This window comes from Papio anubis, chromosome 17 (genome assembly GCF_008728515.1).
Source record: "Papio anubis isolate 15944 chromosome 17, Panubis1.0, whole genome shotgun sequence".
In the NCBI taxonomy this organism is placed as follows: domain Eukaryota; kingdom Metazoa; phylum Chordata; class Mammalia; order Primates; family Cercopithecidae; genus Papio; species Papio anubis.
The window spans coordinates 25262293-25289025 of NC_044992.1; the positions used below are offsets into that span (position 1 = coordinate 25262293).

At 45.0% G+C, this 26733-nt stretch overlaps 1 protein-coding gene and 1 long non-coding RNA gene across 9 annotated transcripts in view; one reads left to right on the top strand and one right to left on the bottom strand.

The window, feature by feature from the left end:
* Positions 1 to 26733, bottom strand: part of MYO1D (myosin ID) — a 382230-nt gene that overhangs the window by 23376 nt on the left and 332121 nt on the right. The gene's annotated exons all lie outside the window — the stretch shown is intronic.
* LOC103878722 lies at positions 4371 to 10384 on the top strand. 4 transcript variants are annotated; one of them, XR_004179385.1, is made up of 4 exons: positions 4371 to 4473; positions 5433 to 5853; positions 5978 to 6150; positions 9801 to 10384. It is a non-coding gene; the product is annotated as an uncharacterized LOC103878722 (long non-coding RNA). The 4 variants fall into 4 exon arrangements; XR_004179387.1 differs by lacking the exon at positions 4371 to 4473 and adding an exon at positions 4942 to 4980; XR_004179386.1 differs by lacking the exon at positions 4371 to 4473 and having other exon boundaries at positions 4980 to 5590; positions 5755 to 5853.

Here is a 26733-nt window from a genome sequence, read left to right on the forward strand (position 1 = left end):
TGTGAGTCACGACGTAGGGGCTGTTAGCACATCACATTGCTTGCTGGGCTTGAATAAAGGGATTTTTCTCAGATACTAACCGGTCTTTAAGAAGTTTAGTTATAACACATCCGGGAGTCAGACATTCCAGCTGGCAGCAGCAGCAGGAAAGAGATGGGGACAGGGGCCTTCTAGGTTCCCTGTATTTCTAGGAATGTTGCTTAATCAAAAGAGGAGACAATGGAGGCATAGTGGGAAGAATACAAGGTTTGGAATCAATAGTTTAGGGTTCAAATCCAGCTGTATGGCCTGGCTCTGGGCAATTACTTAATCCTTTTAAACTCAGTTTCCTTAACCGGGATAATGAACAGTGATAATGTTCTTTTTTCTAAAGGGTTTTGGAGAGAGTTAAAGGAGAAAATATATGCACAGTGGCTAGTGCAGTGCCTGGCATTGAATAAGTGCCCCATTAACGTTTGTTAATGGAGTAAGCGCTTGAATGGGGGAGGCTGTTGGCGCGGAATGCTGGTTAGACGAATGATACCAGGGCTGAAAGGACCTTTGGCCAGCCTCTCAAGGCCTCTGCCCCTGACCATGGATATTCCCTTAAGAAGCAACTATGCCACCTTCTAGGGCAAAAAGACTTGTCAATTCCAGAAGGACTCTTTATCACGTTATTCAGTATTTTTAAATCTCCTCCTCCTGCCTCTTTTTTTTTGAGATAAAGAGTCTCGCCCAGTCTCCCAGCCATGGCCTACTGCAGTCTTCACCTCCTGGTGAAGTCATCTTCCTGCCTTAGCCTCCTATATAGCTGGGACCACAAGTATACGCTCCCATGCCCAGCTAATTTTTTGATTTTTTGTAGCGACAGGGTCTCGCTTTGTCACCCAGGCTTGTCTTAGATGTGAAACTCCTTAGAGCCTTAGAAACTCTTAGGCTCAAGTAATCCTCTCGCCTCAGCCTACCAAAGTGTTGGTATTACAGGTGTGAGCCACTGTGCCCGGCCTTAAATCCCATTTTTAAGGACAAAGGATAATGCTTCCTTCTTGGGGATGACGACATAGTTCTTTTTGTATATTTTCCGTCACATTGTCACTGAACCTTGCTCCCATCCAGGCAACTATAATCCACAGTGAAGAATATTTGATTAAGTAGCAGGTGGTGGGGGATTTTTGTTCTGAGGGGAATTCAAAAAACTTAAAACAGAGGCAGCTATCTTATAAACCAAGCCCAGAACACCGAGATGAAAAGAAACAAATTGCCCACTTTCTACCACCTGTTTGAGAACAGAAAGATTTACACTCACTTATGTCAGCTAAAAAAATGTACCCTTGTCTCATTGCGGTAAAAGAGCCTCCACTGCTCAACTGCTTCTGATGGAAAGTCTACCCCCTGCTCCGATACACACTTTCATGCTGGTAATAACAGAGGCAAAGCAGGTCTTTCTATCAATATGTTCTGCACACTTCCTAGCAGCTCTGCTTTTTCTATTCTGCATTTGCTATTTTAAGCGAGTACATAATGCATCAATTTTCAGACTCTTACTCAATGCCATTGCTACAGAACTGAGAACTCAGTAATCTTGTCAGGCAGAGCAGAACAATATTCCAACAGATGAAACATTCCATGCAGCCTTATTTCCCTTTTCCTGGGATGGGGCATCTATTTCTGGCCCTATAATGAGAGATGAACCAGTGGCCATGGTCCAGTGCCTCTTGCTCTGGAATCCCACATCACAGAAACCACTCACCATGCTGCTGCTGGTAGACACATCAAAGGCCCTGTGGGGGTCTCAAGTCCATTTGACTGCTCTCTTATTTTTTATTTTAAGTTCCCAGAAATGGGTTGTTTAGATCCAGGCTGGAGCTTGCTGGCTGGGAACCAGAGTGTGGGTTCTCTCAGGCCACATCTGCCCTTTTCCTGCCTGCCATGAAGAGTCCCCATTTTCTCTGGAATCACCGATTGGATTTGAGAGCCCCAGAGCAAACTTGGTTTCCCTGTTCCCAGTCTCCTAGGAGATTTAAATGTGAAGTGTCTCCATATGGCTTCTTGCCAAATTTGGCTTGACCTTGAGTGCAGACACACTTCTAGTAGAAGGCCAATTGCATCTGATACCTCAGCAGGCAGTTTAGGCAGATTTCCCTGCTGTGTGTGTTTACAGCTTTAGTGGCTTCTAATACAGGCCTTATTTACTGCCTGCAGGCTTACCTGGGAGAGAGAGAGAGCAGAATGATCTGCTGCTACTTGCTACACCCTTTGGCTTGTAAGTGGATGAAATGGACACATTTTCCCAAGATTTACTCCATATACCTGGCTGGTGTAAATGGGCTGGGCCACTTCCACCATCCTCTCCAGTTCCTGCTCCTTTTATCTTATATCCATTAACAATGGCACAACAAATTAGCATGGGTGCATAGTGATTCCAGTGGAAGGCGAATAATTCAATAAAAACTCTACACCACTGCTTTCTGTCTAAAGAACTAATGCATAGCATCGAAGGGTCCAGTTATCCCAATGGGGACCTTGAACTACTGGCCCAACTTTATTAACAAGAAAACAATCAAACCAAATACATTCTTCCTCTGGAGCTGGAAGTCAGACTCCCTGAGTAATATTTAGGTCACTGCTGCCCAGGCAAGTCTGAAAAAATGGTTGGTGCCCTGATTAGGCAGTTATACATTTGTTTTAAATGACTGTCATAGGAGGGGATCCAGAGGCATTTTAAGGCAAAGAGAAGTTCTATGAGCAGTACTGAAACAATCTGAAGTGGGCTGAAGCAAACAGCCTCTTTGTCTAGCCTCAAGTCTATCAGCGTCAGCTTTACAGCTGAAATGGAATCTTTGGGTTTGGTGAGTGCCTGTCGCCACTTCCTCTTGTCTGTCTCTGGGTGCCCCTAGAGCAAAGATTCTCAACCTTGATTGCACGTTAAGCTTATGAAAAACACTGGCCCTAGTAGTGGTCAGGCTCCAACCCCAGAGATTCTGCTTCAATTGGTCTGCCTGTGGGCCCCTGAATGTCGCACTGCTAAAGCTCCCTGGGTGATTTTCCTGTGCACCACTGCTGTAAACCGTCCAAGCATCACCCTCCCTGGGAACGCCCGGAAGAAGAGCTGGCCCCGTTTTGCTTCACATAAATGCTCCAATTAGCTGCCTGGGAACTGGCCTAGCACATGACAGGATTCCCCTTACATACAATTTAATTGATTAATCGCACTTTTTATTATGACAATTCTTAAACAGATACTAGAAAGAAGAGTTACAAGAATGATTTGGAACAACATTCTAGAAGTGCCTGTGAAGGAGGGGCTGAGCCCCGGAGGGTCACAGAGCTCAGAGGAGGACGTGGAGATGGGCACCCCTCCTGTCACCCTGGCTCACCCTCTGGACAGCACCTGGCCTGCCACTCTGCCATCACCCTCTGGACAGCACCTGGCCTGTCACTCTGCGATCACTCTCTGGACAATACCTGGCCCACCACTGCACCATCACCTTCTTTCTTGTCCCCTTCTCATTTCTTTCTTCAACATTGACTAAAGCCTGTGTGTCAGCCCTTGTGGAACGGTGGTGCATAAGACAGGTCTTGCTCCTGCCCTCATGGAGCTCAGAGCCTGGTGTGGAAGACTCTTGTAAACATGAATTACACACTCATTACTGTTTATTCATAATTCTGCAAAGAGCTCTCACGGTAAAAGTACAGACTGCAGTGGAATCGTGACGAGAAACCTAATCTATCTTATTTACTCTCAGGGGAGTCAGGGAACGCTTTCTTGAAGAAGTGATATTAAAACATCTCATTTTAAAGAGTGAATAAGAAATGCACATGGTATGACATTCACAGGTCCCAAAGCATTAAGAGGGAAAGCCTGTTTCCTTCCACCCGTCGCCTGGCCTCCGTTTCCCTCCTCATGAGCAACCACAGTCCCACTTAGGGTGTATCAGTCAACACTAAGACTGGCACACACGAAGAGGTATCGGCTAGAATATGAGCCAATCTGATGTTTGACGCCAGTGCCACTAGAGCTGCTATGTCGCTCCAGGATCAAGGGGGTTCTGGGTTAGGGCCATTACTGTGGCCAAATCCCCAGCACTCTTCATCGCTAGGTGACCGTGAACGCTAACAGCAGCACATTCTGCTCACAGAACCCCCTCCCCCCAGATCACGACTTCAACTCTCAAAGGCCCTGGAAATTCTGCTTTGGGCCTCGCAATGCCATGGAGCCGCAGAACTCGGCAGCCGACGGGTTCTCTGCGGCCCGGGTAGGGGATGTGTGCCCCACCTCGCTGCAGGGAAGGCCAAGCAAGCCAGGCCAAGCGGGCACTGGACGCCGTCTCACCTTCTTTTCCTCCCTCTCACCAAGTGACACCGCTCCCTCTCAAACAGAAGGAAAGGGAATAGATCCGTGGGGAATCTCTTGGGTCCTTAAAAGGGGCTGTCACGTCTCCTAGCTCTGCTTTGCGCGGTAAACGCCGGCTGAAGGCCAGCGAGGCCGCCAAGGTGAGGAAAGCAAGTTCCTGTGCAGCGCTTCAGCCCGGCACCGCTTTTTGAAACACTGGTTTCATGCCAGGCACTGGGCGGGCCGGGTGGGGGTGGCGGCGAGGCCGTGTCCTCACGGGCCCGGGCACCTGCAGCGGGAACCGAGCACAGGAAGGGCGGCTGCCGGGGAATCCGGGGCGACAAAGGAAAGGCGGGAGGGGGAGGACGCAGGGAAGCAAGGAGGAGGGGAAGGCGGAGGAGACAAAGGGAATCGGCACCAGCCGGGTGGGCTGCGGCAGCGGGGGCGGAGGCTGCGGCTCGGAGCGCGACGCGGTCGCCAAGGCAACACTGGCCCCAGCGCCCGCGGCTGAAGCGAAGCCGCCGCCGGAGCCCGAGCGCCAGCGCCCACGCCCCCCTTGCAGCCCCCCGCAGCCCCAGCAGGCCGCGCTTCTCCGCCTAGCCGACAGCCCCTCCCAGCCCGCCCGCCCTCCTTCCGGCTGTTTTTGTTTGTCTGTCTTTCCCGAGAAGGTGATGATTTGGGGCTTAGATCATCTGCTGGCATATTGATGAGCTCACTGGGTTGCTGAAAGGGAACTGAAAGGGAAGGGGATAGGGACTTCGGTCGGCTAAGAGTACAAGATCAATATAAGATAAAATATTAAGAAATGGAAATGTGGGTAAACAGCAAGCTTTTTCTTTTTTCTTTTTTCTTTTTTTTTAAACCAGGGCGATGTCTTAGCCAGAAATAGTTAAAAAGGGAGGAGAAAGGGCTACCCCCGCAGCCATGTGAAATAGGATTAGTGGAAACCCTGAAGACTCAGGCCCACAGGAGCCATACTGCAGCAGTTTGCTTCACGTGACACTTTTCCTGCTCAGATTCCTGCTCCAGAAAAAGAAAATCAATCTGTGCACCGTTTTTTTTTTTCTTTTTTGTATTCAAAGCCCAAACTCATGGTATCATCTCTCAAACTGTATTTCAGCACGAATAGGAAAAGGCTCATGAGACTGTACTCTGTGAGGGTGGAAACCGGTCTGAACCATCCCTGTAATTGCTGAGCCCAGTATGGGACCTGCCGCATACTAGCTGAGGGTGATGGACCCTACCGCTGTGTACAAAGTTCACAGAGGACTTCCCGAGGTCAGCCTCCGGAATGCAATAGCGACTGGGCCCAGAAACATCCTGTTAGCACGAATGCCTTGCTATGAAGTCACACAAAGAGCCAAGGGGTGTGGTTGAGGAGGTTTTGAAAACTCAGCGAATAGCAAAACGGGGGCAGGAACATATGTCTTTTTATCCATCAGGCAAAGTCTCCCTTTTATGACACATCTCTCCTGGGTCTGGAGCACCATGCTTTGTGAGATAATAGAGAGGCATGTCGATGAATAATAGGCGTGTGACAGGTTGGTGTGGGCTGGCAGGGAGCTGCCTTCCGATTGCTCTGCTGGCGCTGCTGTGGGGCTCCCAGGATACAGGGCATGGGTCTGACTGGAGTGCCATTTCCTAACCACTCTTCTGTTTATCTAGACAGATGCTATGTCCATCCTAAGAGTCATATGTGTTCTTTGGTTATCCTAGAAGCCACTGTGGTATCCTAAGACTTTGCCACAGCCACTGACAGAAAAATGAAGAATAAAAATAATACGTGTGAACTGCTGTTATTCCTGCATTTCAGAATTCAAACTGCACCATATTCAAAGGTGACTGACAAAGTTCATCTTCCTTGCAGGTGGTATTTGTAATGGCAGGGGGTGGAAATCAATCAGGGAATGATAGGACTGAGCTGCTGAGAACATGGGGCGGGGAATCGGGCCACTTTGTTCAGCAAAACCTGGAGACAACACACAATCTTTCCATGGGCTTACCCAAAAGATCAGACCTCAGTTTGGAAGGTTAGAAGTCTAGAACTGGGCCTTGAGAAAAGATCTGACCTTGAGTTCAGCTTTAAGCAAGAGCACATCTAAAACCTTCTGGCCAGCAGGCTGTCTACTGATTTCCTGAAGACCCCTCCCTCAGGGCCAGATGGCCTGCCTCCCTCCGCTGCCTACTCCAGTATTCTTCCATCCTGAACCATGACAACCAACCTACTCCTTAGAAACACACCTAAAATAGGGAAGAGAAGGCTCAAGAAATGCATATTGTCTCTGTCATCCAAAATGAGTGCTATGATAGTGAAGAGTAAAGCAGTGTTCCTGTAGAGGTCGACTTCATGTGATGAAGGCCTGTAAATTCCCGCATAATCAGGAACAAACTGAAAAGAACTGTGAGGTTAAGGAGGAATTTTCATTTCCTCATATAAGTTGCTCCTATGTTTAGTAGCCATAGCGTCTAGGAATATTTAAATATAGATACCAGTGAAATTCATGATCAATAATTTAAAATGTTTTGGGAAAACATTAATTTGCTGAGATACGGGTAGTGAGTACTTCTTGGTCCATAGAACCCTAGCCAGCCAACCTAGATTAAATAAATAAATCTTAGGGCCGGGTGTGGTGGCTCATGCCCATAATCTCAACACTTTAGAGGCCGGGTGGGCAGATCACGAAGTCAGGAGTTCAAGACCAGCCTGACTAACATGGTGAAACCCTGTCTCTACTAAAAATAAAAAAATTAAGCCAGGTGCGGTGGCTCATGCCTGTAATCCCAACACTTTGGGAGGCCGAGGCAGGTGGATCACAAGGTCAGGAGATCAAGACCATCCTGGCTAACATGGTGAAACCCCATCTCTACTAAAAATACAAAAAATTAGCTGGGTGTGGTGGCAGGCACCTGTAGTCCCAGCTACTCAGGAGGGTGAGGCAGGAGAATGGCGTGAACTCGGGAAGCGGAGCTTGCAGTGACCTGAGATGGCGCCACTGCACTCTAGCCTGGGTGACAGAGTGAGACTCCATCTCACAAAAAAGAGGCATGGGGGACACTCAGACTGAGGAGCCTGACAGCCACATGATGCTCCTGGTGGAGCCCACAGGCAGCACTGGCCCTCCTCAGTGGGTAATGAGCAAAAGCTGGCCCCCCCATGCCTCTTAGACAGCAGTGCTTATGCCACTGCCTTTGCCTGCCTACCACATGGGAGGAAAGAGGATCAGGTGGGACCCAGGCCTTGCCAGTGGACTGGAAGAGAAAGAAGGGAAAAGAGATGGGAAGGCAGGTTGGGGAGGGGAAAGAGAAGAAAGGTATTTAGCACAGGGGTGGGCTTTGGCTCTCACCCAACAACTTCCTTTTACAGACAAGAGACCAGGCCCAAAGAGGTTATGAATTGTCAAGATCACTTAGGGGTGGAAGTGAAACTCTCACCTTGGGCTTCACATTTCCGATTCAGTGTTCATTCATCGAGTCCATGAGAGAAAAGGAAAGGGCAGAAGTGCGAAATGTCACCAATAGTGAAAGAGCATGATGCAAATGAGAAACAGAAAAGCTCTCCACAGGAGACTTAGAAGACTACAAAAATCATTCCATTCAGTCTCATGACAAAACAGTGCCCGAGGAGCTTTACAATGGAGTGCCAGTCCTAGCCTGGGCAACATGGAGAAACCCCATCTCTACAAAAAATTACCCAGGCATGGTGGTGCGCACCTATAGTCCCAGCTACTTAGGAGGCTGAGTCCCTGAGCCTGGGAAGTCGAGGCTGCAGTGAACGGCGATTGTACCACTGCACTCCAGCCTGGGCAGCAGAACAAGACCTTGTCTCAAAAAAAAAAAAGAGGGCCAGCCTTGGAGTGAGAGTGGTCGGGGCAAATCCCATCTTCTCCCAACAGCCAGTAAGCCTCGGGGCAAACTTCTTAACCTCTCCAAGCCTCAGTTTCCTCAACCATGAAATGGGGATGACAGTAGTATTATTTTCATACAGACTTTGTGTAGATCAAAAGATAATGATCCATGGCAAAGAGTTCTCTCAGCACAGTGCCTGGAGCACAGTGCAGTGCATAATCAGCATGTGCTGCTGCTCTTATTATGATTGCCACAGAGCTACTACAACCAGGGGAAACTAGTTTTTCTTACAAGAAAAATGGAATAAAAAAGTTGTTGGTCCTTTTCTATGTTTGGGAAAGTGCATCTGTTTTCTCTGGGGCTGAATGAGGATATGCATCGTTTTGAATTTCCCACAATAAAAAAAGCATCATTTTGCTTTTGTCTTTGGTGGAGCATGCTTCCTGCTGATGTCAACTCACTCTTCCCTCTATTGGTGAGAAAGTCCCAGTCTTGGTTTCACAACCAAAAAACTCTCTGTGCTAACAGGCTCGGGCGTAGGATGGAAAAAATGAAGAAGTTATTTACTTCTACATTTCATTTTCCTTTGGACAGGGTCATGCTCTGTCGCCCAGGCTGGAGTACAGTGGCACCATCATAGCTCACTGCAGCCTCGAACTTCTGGGCTCAAGCAATCCTCCTGTGTCGGCCTCCAGAGTAATCGGGACCACACAGGTGGGTGCCATCATGCCTGTCTTTTGTTTTTTTTTTTTTGAGACAGAGTCTCGCTCTGTCGCTCAGGCTGGAGTGCAGTGGCACGATCTCAGCTCACTGCAACCTCCGCCTCCCGGGTTCAAGCTATTGTCCTGCCTAAGCCTCCTGAGTAGCTGGGATTACACGTGCGTGCCACCACACCTGGCTGATTTTTGTATTTTTAGTAGAGATGGGGTTTTGCCATGTTGGTCAGGCTGATCTCAAACTCTTGACCTCATGATCTGCCCACCTCGGCCTCCCAAAGGCTGGGATTACAGGCATGAGCCACCGTGCCCGGCCTTGACTAATTATTTTAATTTTTAGTAGACATAAGGTCTTGCTATGTTGCCCAGGCTAGTCTCAAACTCTTGGGCTCAAGCAGTCCTCCTGCACTGGCCTCTCAAAGTGCTAGGATTACAGGCATGAGCCATCACACTTGGCCTACATCTCGTTACTTTTGTTTTCCTTAGAAAGTCAACTGTATTTGGATTATAGCTGATTAGGAATTCTCAATCTGCAAGCATTCAGGGGCCAACATGCTTTTTTCACCATCTGTCAAATGGGCACCATTAGTTTCAATCATTCATAGGAGTGGGGAACTGCAGGCTTCTGGTATGATTTATTTGGCTGTCAGTCGATAGTCCTCTGACCACTGGTCCAACGGTTTCAAGACAAACCTCCCCTCTCTCCTTCCCCACTTGGATTTCTGTGGCTATCTCACTGAGAGACCTGATCATGAAGAGTTTTACATTCCTGGCTATTTTAAGCCTCACTAACCGTTCAAACGAGGTCGCCACATGGCATGCAGCTGTGGGAAGCAGCTGCTGTGGTTTGATTTCTAGTCAGTATGTCTTGACATTTCTTGTCAAGTGATTTCTAAAATTCCTTTTTTTTTTTTTTTTTTTTTCAGGTAACCAAGAACATTTTTTTTTCTTGAGGAATAAGGTATGACATCAGAGCTGTGCATCTGATAACCTGTTCCACACTGGAAACAGTTCCAGAATGCTGCTATACTTGATCTTAGCCAAATGGCCGAGAAGCGATCAGAACCTGCTAGAAAGGAACATTTATTTCACCTTTCAGGACCCAACTCTCTCTGCCCCAGAAATATCAGCTCTGGGGCCGAGAGACACTGCAGCAGCCCTCCCTGCAGTTCCTAATTGGAGCCCATCCTGGAGTCTCAGATGCCACAGAAGAAAGTAGAGAGAACTGGGCAGCATGCTGGGCTCCCTGGAGCTACCTTCAGTGACAGTGACAACAGCTAACACGAGGACAGGCAGGGTCACTCAGCCCGAGGAGAAACCGGACCAGAGAGCATGCTTCCTCCTGCTCTCTTGCCTACCTCCTCCCAAAACTCCCCACCTACTTGTCCTTCTCTCTAGGTCATTCAGCTATTTGTCTCCTCGTTCACCCTCATACACCTGTTTGCCACGATGGTTTTGCCTTTAGGCTTTTGCACATGCTATTCCCTGCCTGGAAGACCCTTGGTCTCTTTTCCAGATCAACTTCTATTTATTATTTTTTCCTCAATATTGGCATCACTTTTAGGAGCCTTTCCTGATCTTCCAAGAAAGGGTTAACTGCCCCTTTGACGTATATCCCCTATTAATGTACTTAACACATTGCATTGTAATCTCCTGTCTACTCATCTGATTTCCCCCCTAGATTGTAAACCTGGGCAGGGTCTGGGTTTTGTTCACTGTTTTATCCCCACTTCTGGCTCAGCACATAATAGCTCCTCTGTAAATATCAGCTCTATGTTGTTCCGAACTCAACAAGAACTCCCTCTCTTCTTTTCCCTCCAATATATTTCTTAGATTACATCAAATTATTTGCCCTTCAAATAGCCTCTAAGTCTTCTATTTTAAGGTAGCACATATCTATTCAAATAAAGTCCTTTGTCAGTTATGAGTTTGAAAAAATCTTCAAGTGTGCATTTATGTATGAAAATGTGGCACTACAGACTCCTAGATGGTGTCTGTGCCTAAGATTAATACCTAAATACAAAGTGAACATCTTAGCTGGATAACTGAAAGGAGCTAGAGACTCTTTATCTAGATCTTGGTACTTCCTCTTCATAAAGCCTTCTGTTTTTTGTGGGCTGGTAAGTATGGACCCCTATTTCCAAGGTAGAGTTATTATTTTTTGAGACAGAATCTTGCTGTGTTGCACAGGCTGGGGTGCAGGTGCACAATCATGGCTCACTGCAGCCTCGACCTCCTGAGCTCCAGCAATTCTCCCGCTTCAGCTTCCCAAAGTGCTGGGACTACAGGCGTGAGCTACCGTGTCCAGCCAAGGCATAGCTACTCTTGACAAGGAGATAGAATAGGTTTCCAACCATGAAACATCTTCCACGGACCATCTGGAACTGTTTTTCATTTTCTTTCTAGAGAATCCTTCTTACAATAGAGAGGAAGTTTACAGTTACATAGAATCTCCACTAACATTCCTCCTCCCCAGCCCCAACCCTCTGCCTAAGCAGATAGGAACTAACACCAACAGCAGCAATTATCAGCCATTCCATACAGTGCTGCTTGGTTTCTCTACAACCACTTTTCATAAGACCACAGTGGGGTCTTTCTCCAGCCCACCATCACCAGCACACACCAAGTGTGAAGGGGGACAGCACATGCCTCTTGGAACTGCAAGGCAGGATTTGACCTGGGATTCAACTTTCTGCTTTAAAAATGGCCACATGAACAAGGTCACCATCCAGAAAGGGGACTTCAGAAGAACACTGACAGCATGTGAATCTGTGCCTGGCGCTGCCAAACCCACTCTGTATGCTGGCGAGAGGACTGGTTGACAGCAACTAACCACAGTAAGGAGGAGTCCATGTGGCAGTCCAAGGAGTGTCCTGCCTGTTGAGGCACTGCCAGGCCCTGTGGACTGCAAGCCAAGGATGTGCTTTCTGTCCTCACTAACTTTAAATTCTAGAGATATTCTGACAGAGGGGCAGAGGCAAGACATTTCCTGCAGTTGTCAAAGCTACATAAAAGTAGCCAGGTTTGGTGACTCACACCGATAATCCTAGCACTTTGGAAGGCTGAGATGGGAGGATCGCTTGAGCCCAGCAGTTTGAGACCAGCCTGGGCAACATAGTGAGACTCCGTCTATACTTAAAAAAAAAAAAAAAAAAAAAGCTGGGCATGGTGGTATGTGCCTGTAGTCCCAGCTACTCAGGAGGCTGAGGTGGGAGGATTGCTTAAGCCCAGGAGATCAAGTCTGTAGTGAGCTGTGACTGCGCTACTGCATTCTGGCCAGGGCAAAAGAGAGAGACTCTATCAAAACAAAACAAAACAACAAAAAGCTATACAAAAGCAAAACAACTTTTTTTTTTTTTTTTTTGCGACAGAGTCTTGCTCTGTCTCCCACCTAGAGTGCAGTGGCACGACCTTGGCTCACTGCATTCTCTGCCTCTTGGGCTCAAGCAATTCTCCTGCCTCAGCCTCCTGAGTAGCTGGGATTACAGGTGCCTGCCACCAGGCCTGGCTAATTTTTGTATTTTTCTTAGAGACAGGGTTTCACCATGTTGGCCAGGCTGGTCTCGAACTCCCGACCTTGTGATCCACTCACCTCAGCCTCTCAAACTGCTGGGATTACAGGCATGAGCCACGGCGCCTGGCTGACTTGATTCTTATGGTAGTAAAATTGGCCCATTTGGGTTCTACCCCACTTAAGGCTTGCCCTCTTCTGCCCTACTGGGCCAGTGGTTTTGGGGAAGAAGGTATCCAGTATCCTGATCAGAGGTGATGTCTAACCTCCTCTGCCCTTTGGAGAGCTGGTAGCAAGGCACTGAGGAATTACTGCATTCGGGTGGCAGAGGGTGAGATGGGTAGGAAGTGCATGGCAGAACTGGGAAGCTGGTTCCTCAGAACTGGGAATTTGAGAGAAGCAGAGCCAGCCCTTGAGTAGAACTTAGGGGTGTGTGTGTGTGTGTGTGTGTGTCGGGGGAATTACTGGGAAGGGTAGTGTGTGATGCTGAATATGCCCTCCCACCCCCAAATATCCACATCCTAATCCCTGGAACCTGTGAATGTTACTTTACATGGCAAAAAAGTCTGCAGATGGGATTATGTAAGGCTGCTGAGATGGGGAGAGTATCCTGGATTATCCAGGTGGACCCTAGACGCAATCATAAGAGAGGCAGAGGGAGATTTGACACAGACAGGAGGAGGAGGAGGCAGTGTGACCCTGGAGGCACAGATCAGGGTGAAGCAGTCACAAACCAAGAGTGCCGGCAGCTCCCAGAGGCCGGAGGGGCCGAGGAGTGGATTCTCCCTGGAACCTCCAGAGGGAACAGGCCCTGCCCGACACCCTCGTTCTAGCCCAGTGAAATGAATGTGGACTGCTGGCCTTAATAACGGTGAGAAAAAAAACATGTCTGTGGTTTAAAGCCACCAAATCTGTGGTAATTTGCTGCAGCGGCAATAGGAAACTGACATAGATCGGTAGATGGTGTCCTCGGATGAGACTTCTGATTTACTTCCCATAGTCATTAGATAGTGGGACTCCTAAGTGAGAAGAACAAGTGTTGCACGTCATTACGTGCAATGTGCAGGAGCAGCATCAAAATTCTGCACGTACACACACACACACACACCAACCCACCCCTCAGTTGGATCTGAATCTGCGTCTGTTTTTAACTAGCTTGTACTGGAATAGGGAGCTGTGAATTGAGCAGGAGAATCATGAGACAAGCTGCCCCAGGTAGTCTGGCAGGGTCTCAGAAGGCATCACAGAACATAGCAGAGGCTAGAGCAGGAAGCAGGTGAGGTGTCGAGGTGTCCCTCCAGAGACGTGAGCTGCCTGGACACAGAGGAGGTAAGAAACCCACCAGAAAAGGGGTGGGTGGGGAGGGCAGGACCTGTTTTGTAGTTGTAAGCTGCTCTCTTAAGAAGAATACAGAGTAAGGGATGCTAGACCCTTTTCTGTTCCATCTGAAAACACTTTCCACGGGGGTAAACTCTATAATCATGTGTGTGTGTGTGTGTGTGTGTGTGTGTGTGTGTTGTGTGTGTGTGTAATGTAGGGGCAATGAGCTGCTGGGTGTGCTTTGTGGATGTGGCCAGGATGGGCTCAGGGGGTGCTGCTTTCAGGTGGGTGAGACTCACATGGACATATGTGGATATGCGGGTGGGCAGGTCCCTTTTGCTTAAGGAATGGCATCAGACCCAGGATGCTAATGTGTTTCTATGGGCTGTCTGAGAGAAGACAGGGAAGGGGCACAGGTGGTGAGAGATTTCCCGGATGAGACATGGACACTCCTCTCCACGATCATGGCTGCTTTCCAAGAGGCTCTCCAGGGACAGCGCTCCTCACTGTGGGGGAGGCCCCGTGCTGACTCCCAAAGCGTAAGCAAACACGGGGAGCCACGCAGTCTTCCCACTGTGCATGGGCTCCACAACCTCAAAGGCTCCCAGCTGTATCTCCACTTCAACAATAGTGTTTTAAACTCCTTGGTTCATTACCAGTCTGCATCACTTATTCAGCATTTATAAGGTATACAGCACTAGAGGAGGTTTCGTGGAGCTCTGTGGTAAAAGTAGACGGCAGAGTCTCAGTTCTCCAGGGACAATGAGACAAATATAAATTAAAAAACATAGGTGACAGTTATCTAAGGCATGTGACACCAAGAACAGACAAGGGAGCCAGATCTGTGTTCATCCCGCCGCTCTATTACACTCTATCTGTGGTCTTGGGAAAATCACAGAACCTCTCTAAGCCTTTTTGTCCATCTATAAAATAGGCTTAATACATTTAAAAATGGCTTAGAAGATTGTGAGAATTAAATGAGATAATGTATGTGAAAGCCCCTTTAAAACTATAATAATTACATCTCAACAAATGCTGTAATGTACAACATAAGGAAATTTTAAAAAATTACATGATGAGAAAAAAATACAGACTAAGTGCTAGTCTAATTCCAAGAATGTAATAATTTCATTGTGATGCATCAGGACACTCTGGGACAAGAATGAAAGAGATCACTCAAGACAAAAGAAAGGCTGAGCACAGTAGCTCACGCCTGTAATCCCTGCACTTTGGGAGGCCAAGGTGGGAGGATCACTTGAGTCCAGGAGTTTGAGATCAGCCTGGGCTACATGGTGAAATCCCATCACTATATGAAATGCAAAAATCAGCCAGAGGTGGTGGTGCATGCCTGCAGTCCCAGCTACTCAGGAGGCTGAGGTGGGAGGATCTTTTGAGCCTAGGAGTTTGAGGTTGCAGTGAGCTATGATCATGCCACTGCACCCCAGCCTGGGCAACAGAGTGAGACCCTGTTGCTAAAAATAATTTTTTTTTAAAATAAAAGAGCATCTCATCATTGAATATAATTAACATTGGTTTTTGTCTGCTCCCTTCTTTTAGTTCTCTGTCCTCACTCCCTTTGGAGAACTGGTCCTCCCTCACTGCAACCCTGGGTGGTGCTGCCCATCATAGGCCAACACTCCCCAGCCGTGAGGATGGGTGTGTGATCTACCAATCCCAGGACCCTGCTCCCTCGCCTCCGTGCCTTGGCCTGGGTACAGGGCATGAGAACCAAATTGGGCCAATCAGAGACTTTTGCTGGGATTCATATATTTTGAAGTCAGAAAGGCTTTCTCTTTCAGGATGCTAAGCTGACATAATGGAAGTCTGGAGCTGCCTGTGGCCAAGATTTCCCCTGTGTAGAAATCTACAGTCGGACTAAATGAGGCCAGCACACAGAGAGTGAGGAGAGTGGAGAAAGAGAGCTGGGTTGGGAGAAGAAAAGGGGATCTTGATGGTGATCACGTCCTTGGTTCTAGTGCTTAAAGTCCCTAGGGTCCTGCAACTCTCTTGAGTTCCTTCTAGGACATTCAATTTTGGGTTTAAATTGGTCACTTCATCAGAAAGAGTTCTGATTTATATAGTAAGCTTACTCTGCAATACCAAATAAAACTTGATGGAAGGCAAATAAGAATGTTGTTGGAAAAAGATTCTATAAAGGTCATTGCTTTTCCTGAAAAAATGGCATCAGCTCCGCATTTAGAGACATGAATCCCCAATTTTCTAAACCTGGCTCAAGGCATTAACCTTCTGTGTGCATCAAACAAAAATGGCCATGTGCATGCATAATGATGGATAGTGGAGAAGCATTCAGTGAAGGTTTGGCTAGATTATTCTAACACCTGAAAGCATGATCAGCATGGGGAAGTACATTCAAAATATATATAGGCAATCATGCTGAAATGTAGAGAAAAGTAATTGGGACAACATTTAAGCTTCTAGAGTATTATGTGTTACTTTTTATGTTCAATATTGTTTGCTTACAGAGCTGGAAAATTTCATGTCTCTACACTAATATCAGGAATCATACAATGGCACTCACTCTTAATGCCTATGTCATCATCTGGCTGCAAACCACCATGACCAAGTAGCCAGTCTGTTGGGAAGTGGCAGCTAATCCACTGTGCTACAGGATGAGGACATTCTCAAGGTCCTGCACTGTGCCATCCCTGCCTCCAATGTGGCTGCTGAGAATTCAACTGACAATTTCCAATTTAAGTGGTGAGAAGGCAGTTCTTTAAAACAAGTATCAGACCAAGGAAGGATAAAAACAGTCCCCTCTGTGATTGTTTTCTGATTTCCACCTTTCTTTTACCTTTCAACAAGAAATGATCTGCTTTCTTTTGAACTTCTACACAAGTTTATATCTGCCGCCTCAAGTAGGCTTAGTCAATGACACCAATTCAGAAATTAAAATATTCCTTGCAGCAGAATAAACAGTGTAGTGCCAACGTCTCATGGTGACCCATGGCATTAAAAGAGGTGCCCTTAGTGGGGTATCTGTATTCATCTAAGAAGCAAAAATGAGGGAATATTAAAAGTAGAAGAAGGGGCTGAGCACGGTGGCTCACGCCTGTAATCCCAGCACTTTGGGGGGCCGAGGTGGGTGGATCACGAGGTCAGGAGATCGAGACTATCCTGGCTAACACGGTGAAACCCTGTCTCTCTAAAATACAAAAAAATGGCCGGGCGCGGTGGCTGGCGCCTGTAGTCCCAGCTACACGGGAGGCTGAGGCAGGAGAATGGTGTGAACCTGGGGGGTGGAGCTTGCAGTGAGTGGAGATCGCGCCACTGCACTCCAGCCTGAGCGACAGAGCGAGACTCCGTCTCAAAACAAAAACAAAAACAAAACAAAAAAATTAGCCGGGAGTGGTGGTGGGCGCCTGTATTCCCAGCTACTCGGGAGGCTGAGGCAGGAGAATGGCGTGAACCCGGGAGGCGGAGCTTGCAGTGAGCCGAGATTGCGCCACCACACTCCAGCCTGGGCGACAGAGTGAGACTTCTTCTCAAAAAAAAAAAAAAAAAAAAAAAAAAGTAGAAGGCGGCTAGTATTGGGTAGATAGATAGTCTCACTAAAAACTCTATGTAGGTCTTAAGAGTGCACGAGGCTGATATGCCCATTTTACCACAGCAGGGCTGAGTCCCTCCACTCCCATTGTTTGGTGCAAAACAACTCTATCTGGCTTTATCTACACTAAGGTTATTTTGTTTGGTGGTTACAAAATGAATAACAGCAGGTCCTCTTCAAGAAGCCGGACTTGATCATCCCATCGTGCTTCCCTGGGTTTTCCAAATCACTGAATTCTGTCAATAGTTGGTTTTCTGCCAACTATTGAATAAGATCATGATGGCTTTCAAGGCACAGCATGTTCTGGTCTTCCTACTCTTTTACCATTCCTTTTGTCTCCTCTACCCTCTTCTTCCATTCGGAAGACTTCAGGTAATTCTCTGTATATTTTTTAGATCTATGGCAAAATGAAACTTTATTTTGTAAATTGATACTCAGGTAATTCCATATGCTGATAACTCCCAAATCTATACCTCTAGCCCATTTTAACTCCAAACCTTATATTCAGCTGCCTCTTAGATATTTGCACTTGGATAAGAGACAGCTGGGTTCACTGGCCACCCATCACCCAAGCCAGGAGTCTGAGGACCCTCCATGATGTCACCTCCCTCCCACTCCACAGCGATCCATCACCACATCCTGAAGATTTTACCTCCTAAACCTGCTCCAAACCCACTTCTCTTCTTTCCTCCCTTACTACCACTTCACTACTCAGACTCATCAGATCTCACCTGAAGCATTTTAACAGCTGCTGCCTGCCATCCACTCTTCAAGCTGCAACCAGAATGATCTTACTAAAGCACATGTCTCTAAGCCACAAGTCTGATTTCATGCTTGAAACTCTCTATTAGCTCCTCAATTCTCTCAGGAAAAAGACCAAGCTCCTCTGGGTGTCTTTGTGATCCGCTGACCTCTCAAGCTCCCAGGCCTCCTGCTCCTTCCCAGCTCTCTAGGCTCCAGCCCTACTCAACCGTTTTCAGGTCCACCATGTGCTGGGCTCTCTGCTCCCTCCTGGCTTTCATACTTGCTCTTCCATTGGATAACACACACTTTCTTCTTTGCCCATACCCTATTTGAAGTTATCCTAAAAAAATCTGAAGTGTTACAAATATTTATTATAAGGATGCTTCATCATAGCATAAATTACAATAAAAAATGGGAAATTATCAAAATGCCCAATAAACAAAAATTTTTAAATGACTGCTTAAAGTTTTCTGTTAACAGGAAATTACTTGTAGTATATTAAATGAGAAAATCAACCTGCTTTCTATTATAACTTCATAGCTACTTAAATAGGATAGTAATAGTAATTTCTGCATGGCAAAATTATAGGTGACTTAAATTTTTTCTTTATAATTTTATTTAAGTTTTCCAATATTTCCCCATCCATATGCCATAATTACTTTTATTACTTTTTAAAAATTAATTAATTAATTTAGAGATGGGGTCTCTCCCTGTTACCTAGGCTGGAGTGCAGTGGTGTGATCATAGCTCACTGCAGCATTGAATTCCTGGGCTCAAGCGATTCTCCTGCCTGCCTCATTCTCCTGAGTATCTGCAACTACAGGCATGTGCCACCATGCCCACCTAATTTTTTAATTTCTTATTTTCACAGAGATAAGGTCTTGCTATGTTGCCCAGGCTGGTCTTGAAGTCCTGGCCTCAGCGATTCTCCCATCTGAGCTTCATAAAGTGTTGGGTTTACAGGTATGAGCCACTGCACCCAGCTGGAAAAATATATTTTAAAAGAAGAACATCCCTAAGCAAGGTAATGAGGGCATATATAGACACACAGCAAAGATTCTGTTTCTCAAGGAGGAATGTTTTATTTGGAAAGTTTAAATCCTTAATGGGGATGAGATCTAGAGGCTTATCAGTGAGTCCTATAATAGTCTGTTGCAAAGGGTGAAGTACAAAAAACAGCTGAAGAGAGTGGTGGAAGCTTCTGCTGATGCTTCTCTGACAAATGCTGGGGCTAATATTAATTCCTTGCTTTTGGGACGTGTGCTTCCATTACTGAAGAAATTCCCCCTTTTTTTTTCTTTACACCCTGTAGATATGAGACCAGCTGGAGGGCCACAAGAAGGAATGGAATTTAGTGAGCAAAGTACGGTTAAATAAATCTTAAAAACCCCCAGCTGCTGTGCTTCAGTCAACAGGGAACAAGAGGTGCCATTTTAGTCAATCTGTGCCCAACTACGTATAGAGAATGGAAAGTTAACACACAAATGTTTTGTTATTTAGAAAAATGAAAATCATTCAGCTAAGTCCATACAGATGTATCTAGTGGCCAGTTGTGAGAAGTCAGTCTTTGCAAAGTAACACAAGACATTTGGTGTGGACCTGAGAATATTAAATTTAAGGACAGTTTCCCACCAAATCAAGCATGTATGCTATTTCCATTAGAGGTTCTTTTTCAGTCTTAATTAAATTAGAGTTTAATCTGTAAACTGTTAGAAGTGAATGGCATACTTTGGGAAAATGAGGCCATACTTTTAGCTTATGCAAAAATATTTTAAAGCATAAAACTGAAAATGCAGCATCTTTTGCTCACTTAAGTATAATTACAGATTAAATTTTCACTTTATGACCTAGTACATAGCACTTGCAAAGTAAACCATGTAATAATATTTAAAAACACACTCTTTGAAACGTAGGTTTCAATCTCTTTGAAGAGAGATTCAATACATTTGAAGAGAGAAACAATATATTGTACTTATATAATACTTATACAAAACTCAACAGCATTTAGATAATATCTTTGAGGATCTCAGGGTGTTTTCCCTGCAGAAATAAGACTGTAGTAACGTGAGGGAGAAGGGCAAATTTCTTTCTTAAGCTTAACTCTATTCCTGCAGAGATTGTTTGTACTCAAAGCCATGAGAGGCAGAGCATAGTTGCAGACTGGGAGAATGCAGACAGAGAAGAGTTATGGGTCTCCCAGGATACAGACTCTTTTTTGTTGTTTTTTTTTTGAGATGAAGTCTTGCTCTGTTGCCCAGGCTGGAGTGTAGTAGTATGATCTTGGCTTACTGCAGCCTCCGCCTCCTGGGTTCAAGCGATTCTCTTGTCTCAGCCTCCCAGAGTAGCTGGGATTACAGGTGCACGCCACCATATCTAGCTAATCTTTGTATTTTTAGTAGAGACAGGGTTTCACCATGTTGGCCAGGCTGGTCTCGAACTCCTGACCTCAAGTGATCCACCTGCCTCGGCCTCCCAAAGTGCTGGGATTGCAGGCATGAGCCACCGTGCCTGGCCCCAGGATACAGACTCTAACTTCTATTATTTTCTAGGTCTAAAAAAGGAAACGTATATTAAATCACAAGTCATATCTTGAAGAGGGAAAACAAAAAGAAGATTCTATTATATCAGGTCATTTTAAACTCAAAACACAACTTTTATTATCATGGCCGAATGAGTGGGTTCTTACTGGTTTAGATATTAAAATGAATCATAAATATGGCTGTTTGGCTTATATGAGTGATAGATCTTACGTGCTGGCTTAAATTCCTAAATTTTCAAGAGGATAAATCTAAAGACAACGCCAATGATTAATTTCCCAGAATTAGATTTGAGCTGGGAAATTAGTGATAGTATGAATAAAGAAATATTATTATGCATTATATTTTTCATTTTAAAGTTTGAAATTATTTCTTAGAATCTGATCTGGGTCACATGTATAGAATTTTCCATCTGATACCCTTAAACCCTGGCAACATTCCAACAATTGTTACTGATTCCTTGTAAGCTTTATCACCCAGGATTTCATTTTGGTGGTTAGGAAAAAAAGTTCCATGAATCGCATCCTTTCACAGTTAGAAATCCAAGGGTTCACACTTCTTGTCAGCAGGAAGTGGAGGTTGCGAAGAGTTCTATTTTTGGAGTTGAAAGGCCACCTTTGACCCAGAAATTGTGTGGTTGGATGAAAGACATTTCTCTGTTCTGTCTTACTTGATTTGCCCAAGGAATGGAGAAACGTACGAGTGCAACTTCAGCAGACTTCCTTCCTCCTAGGGCCGGAAGATGACCCATATTCATGACATCTAAAGAATTTTATATTTTCAAGTGTGTTTTTCAGTCCTGTGTGGCCCATGTTACAGTCATTTCAATTTAGAGTATTCAAAACCTTCCAAATTGAAATATTCATAGCGTCCCAAGATATGAGAGCCAGGATTTATTCTTCTAGATCAGGGGTTGGCAAACTAAGACCCAGGGCCGAATCTGGTTGTCTGTTTTTGTAAATAAAATTTTACTGGAACACAGTCATGTCCATTCATTTCCATATTGTCCATGGCTGCTTTTGTGACACAATGGAAGAGCTGAATACTTGTAACAGGGACCATATGGTCTGCAAAGCCTAAGATATTTATTATCTGGCTCTTTACAGAAAAAAGTTTGCTGACTCTGGGTTTAGATGATAAGGAATTAAAGAGAAGGTCTACAGATAGAGTGATGTCAAAGAGCAGGGGCTACACATGCCAGTATCATAAATGTTTAGTTTTTAGGGTCTAATCGCTTTTTATAATTAGCCTGAGACTTGACAAACAACATTTAAAGACTGACAAACAACATTTAAAGACTCCAATTATGAAATGACCAGTTTGAACTGAGGGTTGGCCATTAGCATAGCGGTCCATAGAGAGAGAAATGAATCCATAAGAAGGAAATGTAAACCTAGTATACTACCTGGCTCTGAAGGAAACAATGCTTGTAAAATCATAGTAATATAAATGTCAGCTATTGGGGTTTTGGCTTTAGAATCAATCACCAAAGTGGAAAACAATATAAATATTAATATTAACAATGTAAAAGTAAAGCTATAGTTGTCAAAAGTTCAGAGAGAGACAGGGAACAGTAAGAAGAAAATCTGGGCCACTTACATGGTGAGTCAAGGGGGTCTGAAGTTGATGGAGCATGAAAAAAAATTCTTGTATATTTTTGTATTTCACTGTTTCCAAGGCCCCATTTTTTTCAACCCGTAATGTCTTTGAACTGGGAAGCTCCTTACTCTTCATGATACTGTGGAAGTATAATTGGCAGTCCTGTTTTTCCTTAGTGGAATAGAAAATAATGGTGCGTCTTATAGTAGATGGTGTCTTAGATTTGATGATTACAGTATTTTGAGTTGCAACAGTAACTGACGGTAAGCTAAAGATAAGGGAAAAACTAGTAAAAATTGGGAGGGAGTAGCCAAAGGCATCTAAGTAAAATAAATCTTTTTTTTTTTTTTTAGAGATAGCACCTAGCTCTGTTGCTCAGGCTGGAGTACAGTGGCATGATCATAGCTCACTGTAACCTTGAGCTCCTGGGCTCAAGTGATCCTCCTGCCTTAGATTCCTGAGTAGCTGGGACTACAGGTATGCAACACTGCACCTGGATAATTATTATTATTTTTCATAGAGATGGGGTCTTGCTGTGTTGTCCAGGCTGGTCTTGAACTCCTGGACTCAAGAGATCCTTGAGGCTTGGTCTCCAAAAGCGTTGGGATTATAGGTATGAGCCACCATGCCTGCCCTAAACTACCATCTTTTATAGTCAAAGGTCAATAGATGATGTCCACATGTATGTTCATTGCAGCACTATTCACAATAGCAAAGACATGGAATCAACCCAAATGATCATCAATGATAGACCGGAAAAAGAAAATGTGATACATATACACCATGGAATACTATGCAGCCATAAAAACAAATGAGATCATGTCCTTTGCAGGAACAAGGATGGAACTGGAACCCATAATCCTCAGCAAACTAACACAGGAACAGAAAACCAAACACCACACATTCTCACTCATAAATGAGAGCTGAACAATGAGAAAACATGGACACAGGGAGGGGAACATCACACACAAAAGGCCAGTTGTGGGTGGGGGTTGGGGGAGAGAGAGAGAGTCAGGATAAATAGCTAATGCATGCTGGGCTTAATACTTAGGTGATAGGTTGATAGGTGCAGCAAACTACCATGGCACATGTTTACCTATGTAACAAACCTGCACATCCTGCACATGTATCCCAGAACTTAAAATAAATAAATAAATAAAATAGATGATGTTCAAATATGATTTTTTTTAAAGGCCTGGCCCTGTGGCTCATGCCTATAATCCCAGCACTTTGGGAGGCCAAGGCAGGAGGATCGTTTGAGCCCAGGTGTTCAAGACCAGACTAGGTGACATAGGAAGACCCTGTCTCTACACACACACACACACACACAGAGCAGCAGCAGCATGTTGTTTATCTTTTCATTTAAAACCCTTTCACTTTGATTTTTTAAAAAACTATATTGTATTAGTTTCTTATGGCTGCTGTAAAAAATTACCATAAACTTAGCGGCTTAAAACAACAGGAAATTACTTTTTCACAGTTCTGGAGGCCAGAAGTCTGAAATCCAAGTGCGGGCAGGGCCATGTTTTCTCCAGAGCCTCTAGGGTTCTGTCTTTTCCAGCTTCGGGTGGCTGCCAGCACTCCTTGACTTGTGGCTTCATCATTGTAGTCTCTGCCTCTGTCTTCCCACTGCCTTCTCTGTGAGTATTAAATGTCCCTCTACCTTTCTTTTATAAGGATTTATTAGTGCCACGTAGGGCCCACCTGAATAATCCAGGATAATCTAATTTCGAGATTCTTATTAAATCTGCAAAGAGCCTTTTTCCAAATAAGATAATATTCACAGGTTCTAGGGATTAGAACATGAACATCTCTTTGGGAATCATCATTAGCCTGCCACACATGTATAAGCATTAGTTTGATTTTTAAAAATTAAAAGTTTTAGGTCATTCTACAACTTTAAGTCCTTCAGTCGCTTTCCATAACTCACAGAATCAAGTTCAAATAATGTTATTGGTTAAAAATATGGTCTCTAAACCAAAAGCACAAGCAACAAAAGAAAAAATAGATGAACTGAATTTTGTCAAAATAAAAAACGTTTGTGCTTCAAAGGATACCATCAAGAAAAAGAAAAGAGGCTGGGCGCGGTGGCTCATGCCTGTAATCCTAGCACTTTGGGAGGCTGAGGCAGGCGGATCATCTGAGGTCAGTAGTTCAAAACCAATCTGCCAACATGATGAAACCCTGTCTCTACTAAAAGTACAAAAATTAACCAGGTGTAGTAATCCCAACTACTCGGGAGGAGACTGAGGCAGGAGAATTGCTTGAACCCGGGGGGCAGAGGTTGTGGTGAGTCGAGATCATGGCACTGTACTCCAGCCTAGGTGACAGAGAGAGACTCTGTCTCAAAAAAAAAAAAAAAAAAAAAAGGAAAGTGAAAAAACCCACAGAATAGAAAAAACTTTGCAAATCATGTATCTGATAAATAACTTGTATCTAGACTACATAACGAACTCTTAGAACTCAATAATAAAGAGACAGCCCAATTGAAAAGCGGACAAAGGATCTAAACAGATATTTTTAAAAGAAGATATACAAATAGCCAATAAGCACATGAAAATGTGCTCTACACCATTAGTCATCAGGGAAATGTAAATCAAAACTACACTGAGATACCTTTTCATATCAATTAGGATGACTATAATAAAAAAGACAGATAATGGCCATGCATGGTGGCTCACGCCTATAATCCCAGCACTTTGGGAGGCTGAGGTGGGTGGATCACTTGCGGTCAGGAGTTCGAGACCAGCCTGGCCAACATGGTGAAACCCCGTCTCTACTAAAAACACAAAAATTAACTGGGCGTGGTGGTATGGGCCTGTAATCCCAGCTACTCGGGAGGCTGAGGCAGGAGAATTGCTTGAACCTGTAAGGCAGAGGTTGCAGTGAGCCAAGATTGTGCCACTACATTCCAGCCTAGGTGACAGAGTGACTCTATCTTAAAAAAAAAAAAAAAAAAAAAAAAAAAAAAGACAGTAAGTGCTGGCAAGGATGGAGAAAGGAGAAGCTTCATACGCTGCTGGTAGAAATATAAAGTGGTCACCTGCTTTGGAAAATGGTTTGGGAGTTTCTCAAAAAGTTAAAGATGTAGTTTACTATATGATTCAAAAATTTAACTCAAGAAAAATGAAATCATGTCCATACAAAAACTTATATCCACAAGTTCAAAGCAGCATTATTCATAATAGCCAAAAAGTGGAGACGACTGAAATGTTTACCCACTGACAGGTGAACATAATGTGCTCTATCGATACGGTGGAATATTATTTGGCAATAAAAGAGAATGAAGTCCTGATTCATGCTACAACATAGCTGAACCTTGCAAATGTTATGCCAAGTGGAAGAAGCTGGTCACAAAGGACCACGTATTATATAATCCTGTTGACATGAAATGTCCAGTGTAGGCAAAGCTACAGGGGCAAAAAGTAGATCAGCGATTGCCTAGAGTTGGGTGGGAACTTTCAGAGAATGGGGGTGACTGCCAAAGGGTTTCCATTTATGATAATTATTTCTAAATTGATTATGGTGATAGTTGCACAACTCTGAATATACTAGAAACCTTTGAATTGCATACTTTAAGTGAGTGAATTGTATGGTATGTGAATTTATATCACAATAAAGCTCTTTAGATAGTTAGCTAGAAAGTATCTAGAATCAGAGAGTGGTCCAGTCCCAGCTCCAAGAGAATGTGCAGGTGGATGAAAGCAAAAATCTGTGTAAAACTTTTGCATAGGACCTGGCACGCAGTAGGTACTCGATGTGTGCACTCTTACTATTCACCTGGCATTTGAAGCTTCCTGGGACTAGGCCCCTGCCTCTCTCTGCCCCATTTCCATCACTGTAACTCTCCTCCAGGGTGCTTGCCCGCCTCACCCGCTTAGGCAGGTAGACTTAACTCTTCGCCTTCTCTGAAACAGCTTCAGCACATCCAGATTTTACTTTAATACTCTCTCTTTTCCTCCCCTAACTTCACCCGGCTAATTCCTCTCTTCCTCCTCCTCTGCATTTCCTCAGCTGTAGCCCTTTCCAGGAAGCTCCCCCGAGGGCTCTGAGACTGCCCTTCCCTCTTCACCAGGTTTGCAGCTCCTTCTAGGAACCCCCGGCTCCCAGAACACAGATCTATGACAGCACTTACCCTTCTCATCGGCATTTGTCTGTGTGCCTCAAGTCTTATCCACCTTTTACATTCAGTGACTTGCACAGTGAAAAAGAGAAAGAAATGGAAGTGCCAAATAACCACCGGGCCGAAAGAGGATTATCATGGCACCAGCAGTTATAACAAAGAAAGAAAAGAAAGCATTTTCCACTTCACTATCCAGACTGAAGAACCTCTCTGTTCTCTGGAGCTGAGGAGCCTGGCACACTGCTATTGTGCCGTATCTTAAATGCATATGTGTGCAGGCCTGCCCTGCTTTTGCCTCCACAGTGTGACAGGAAGGGGAGGCCCACTGGCTGTCTCGTGACACTGGTGAAGTCCTATTTCAGCTGTGGCTCGGCCAGTTTATTAACACTTCATTGATCCTCATGTCCAAACATGTGTATTAATGAGAAGGGACGTCCAAAGAGCAAAAGCAGTGTGCTGT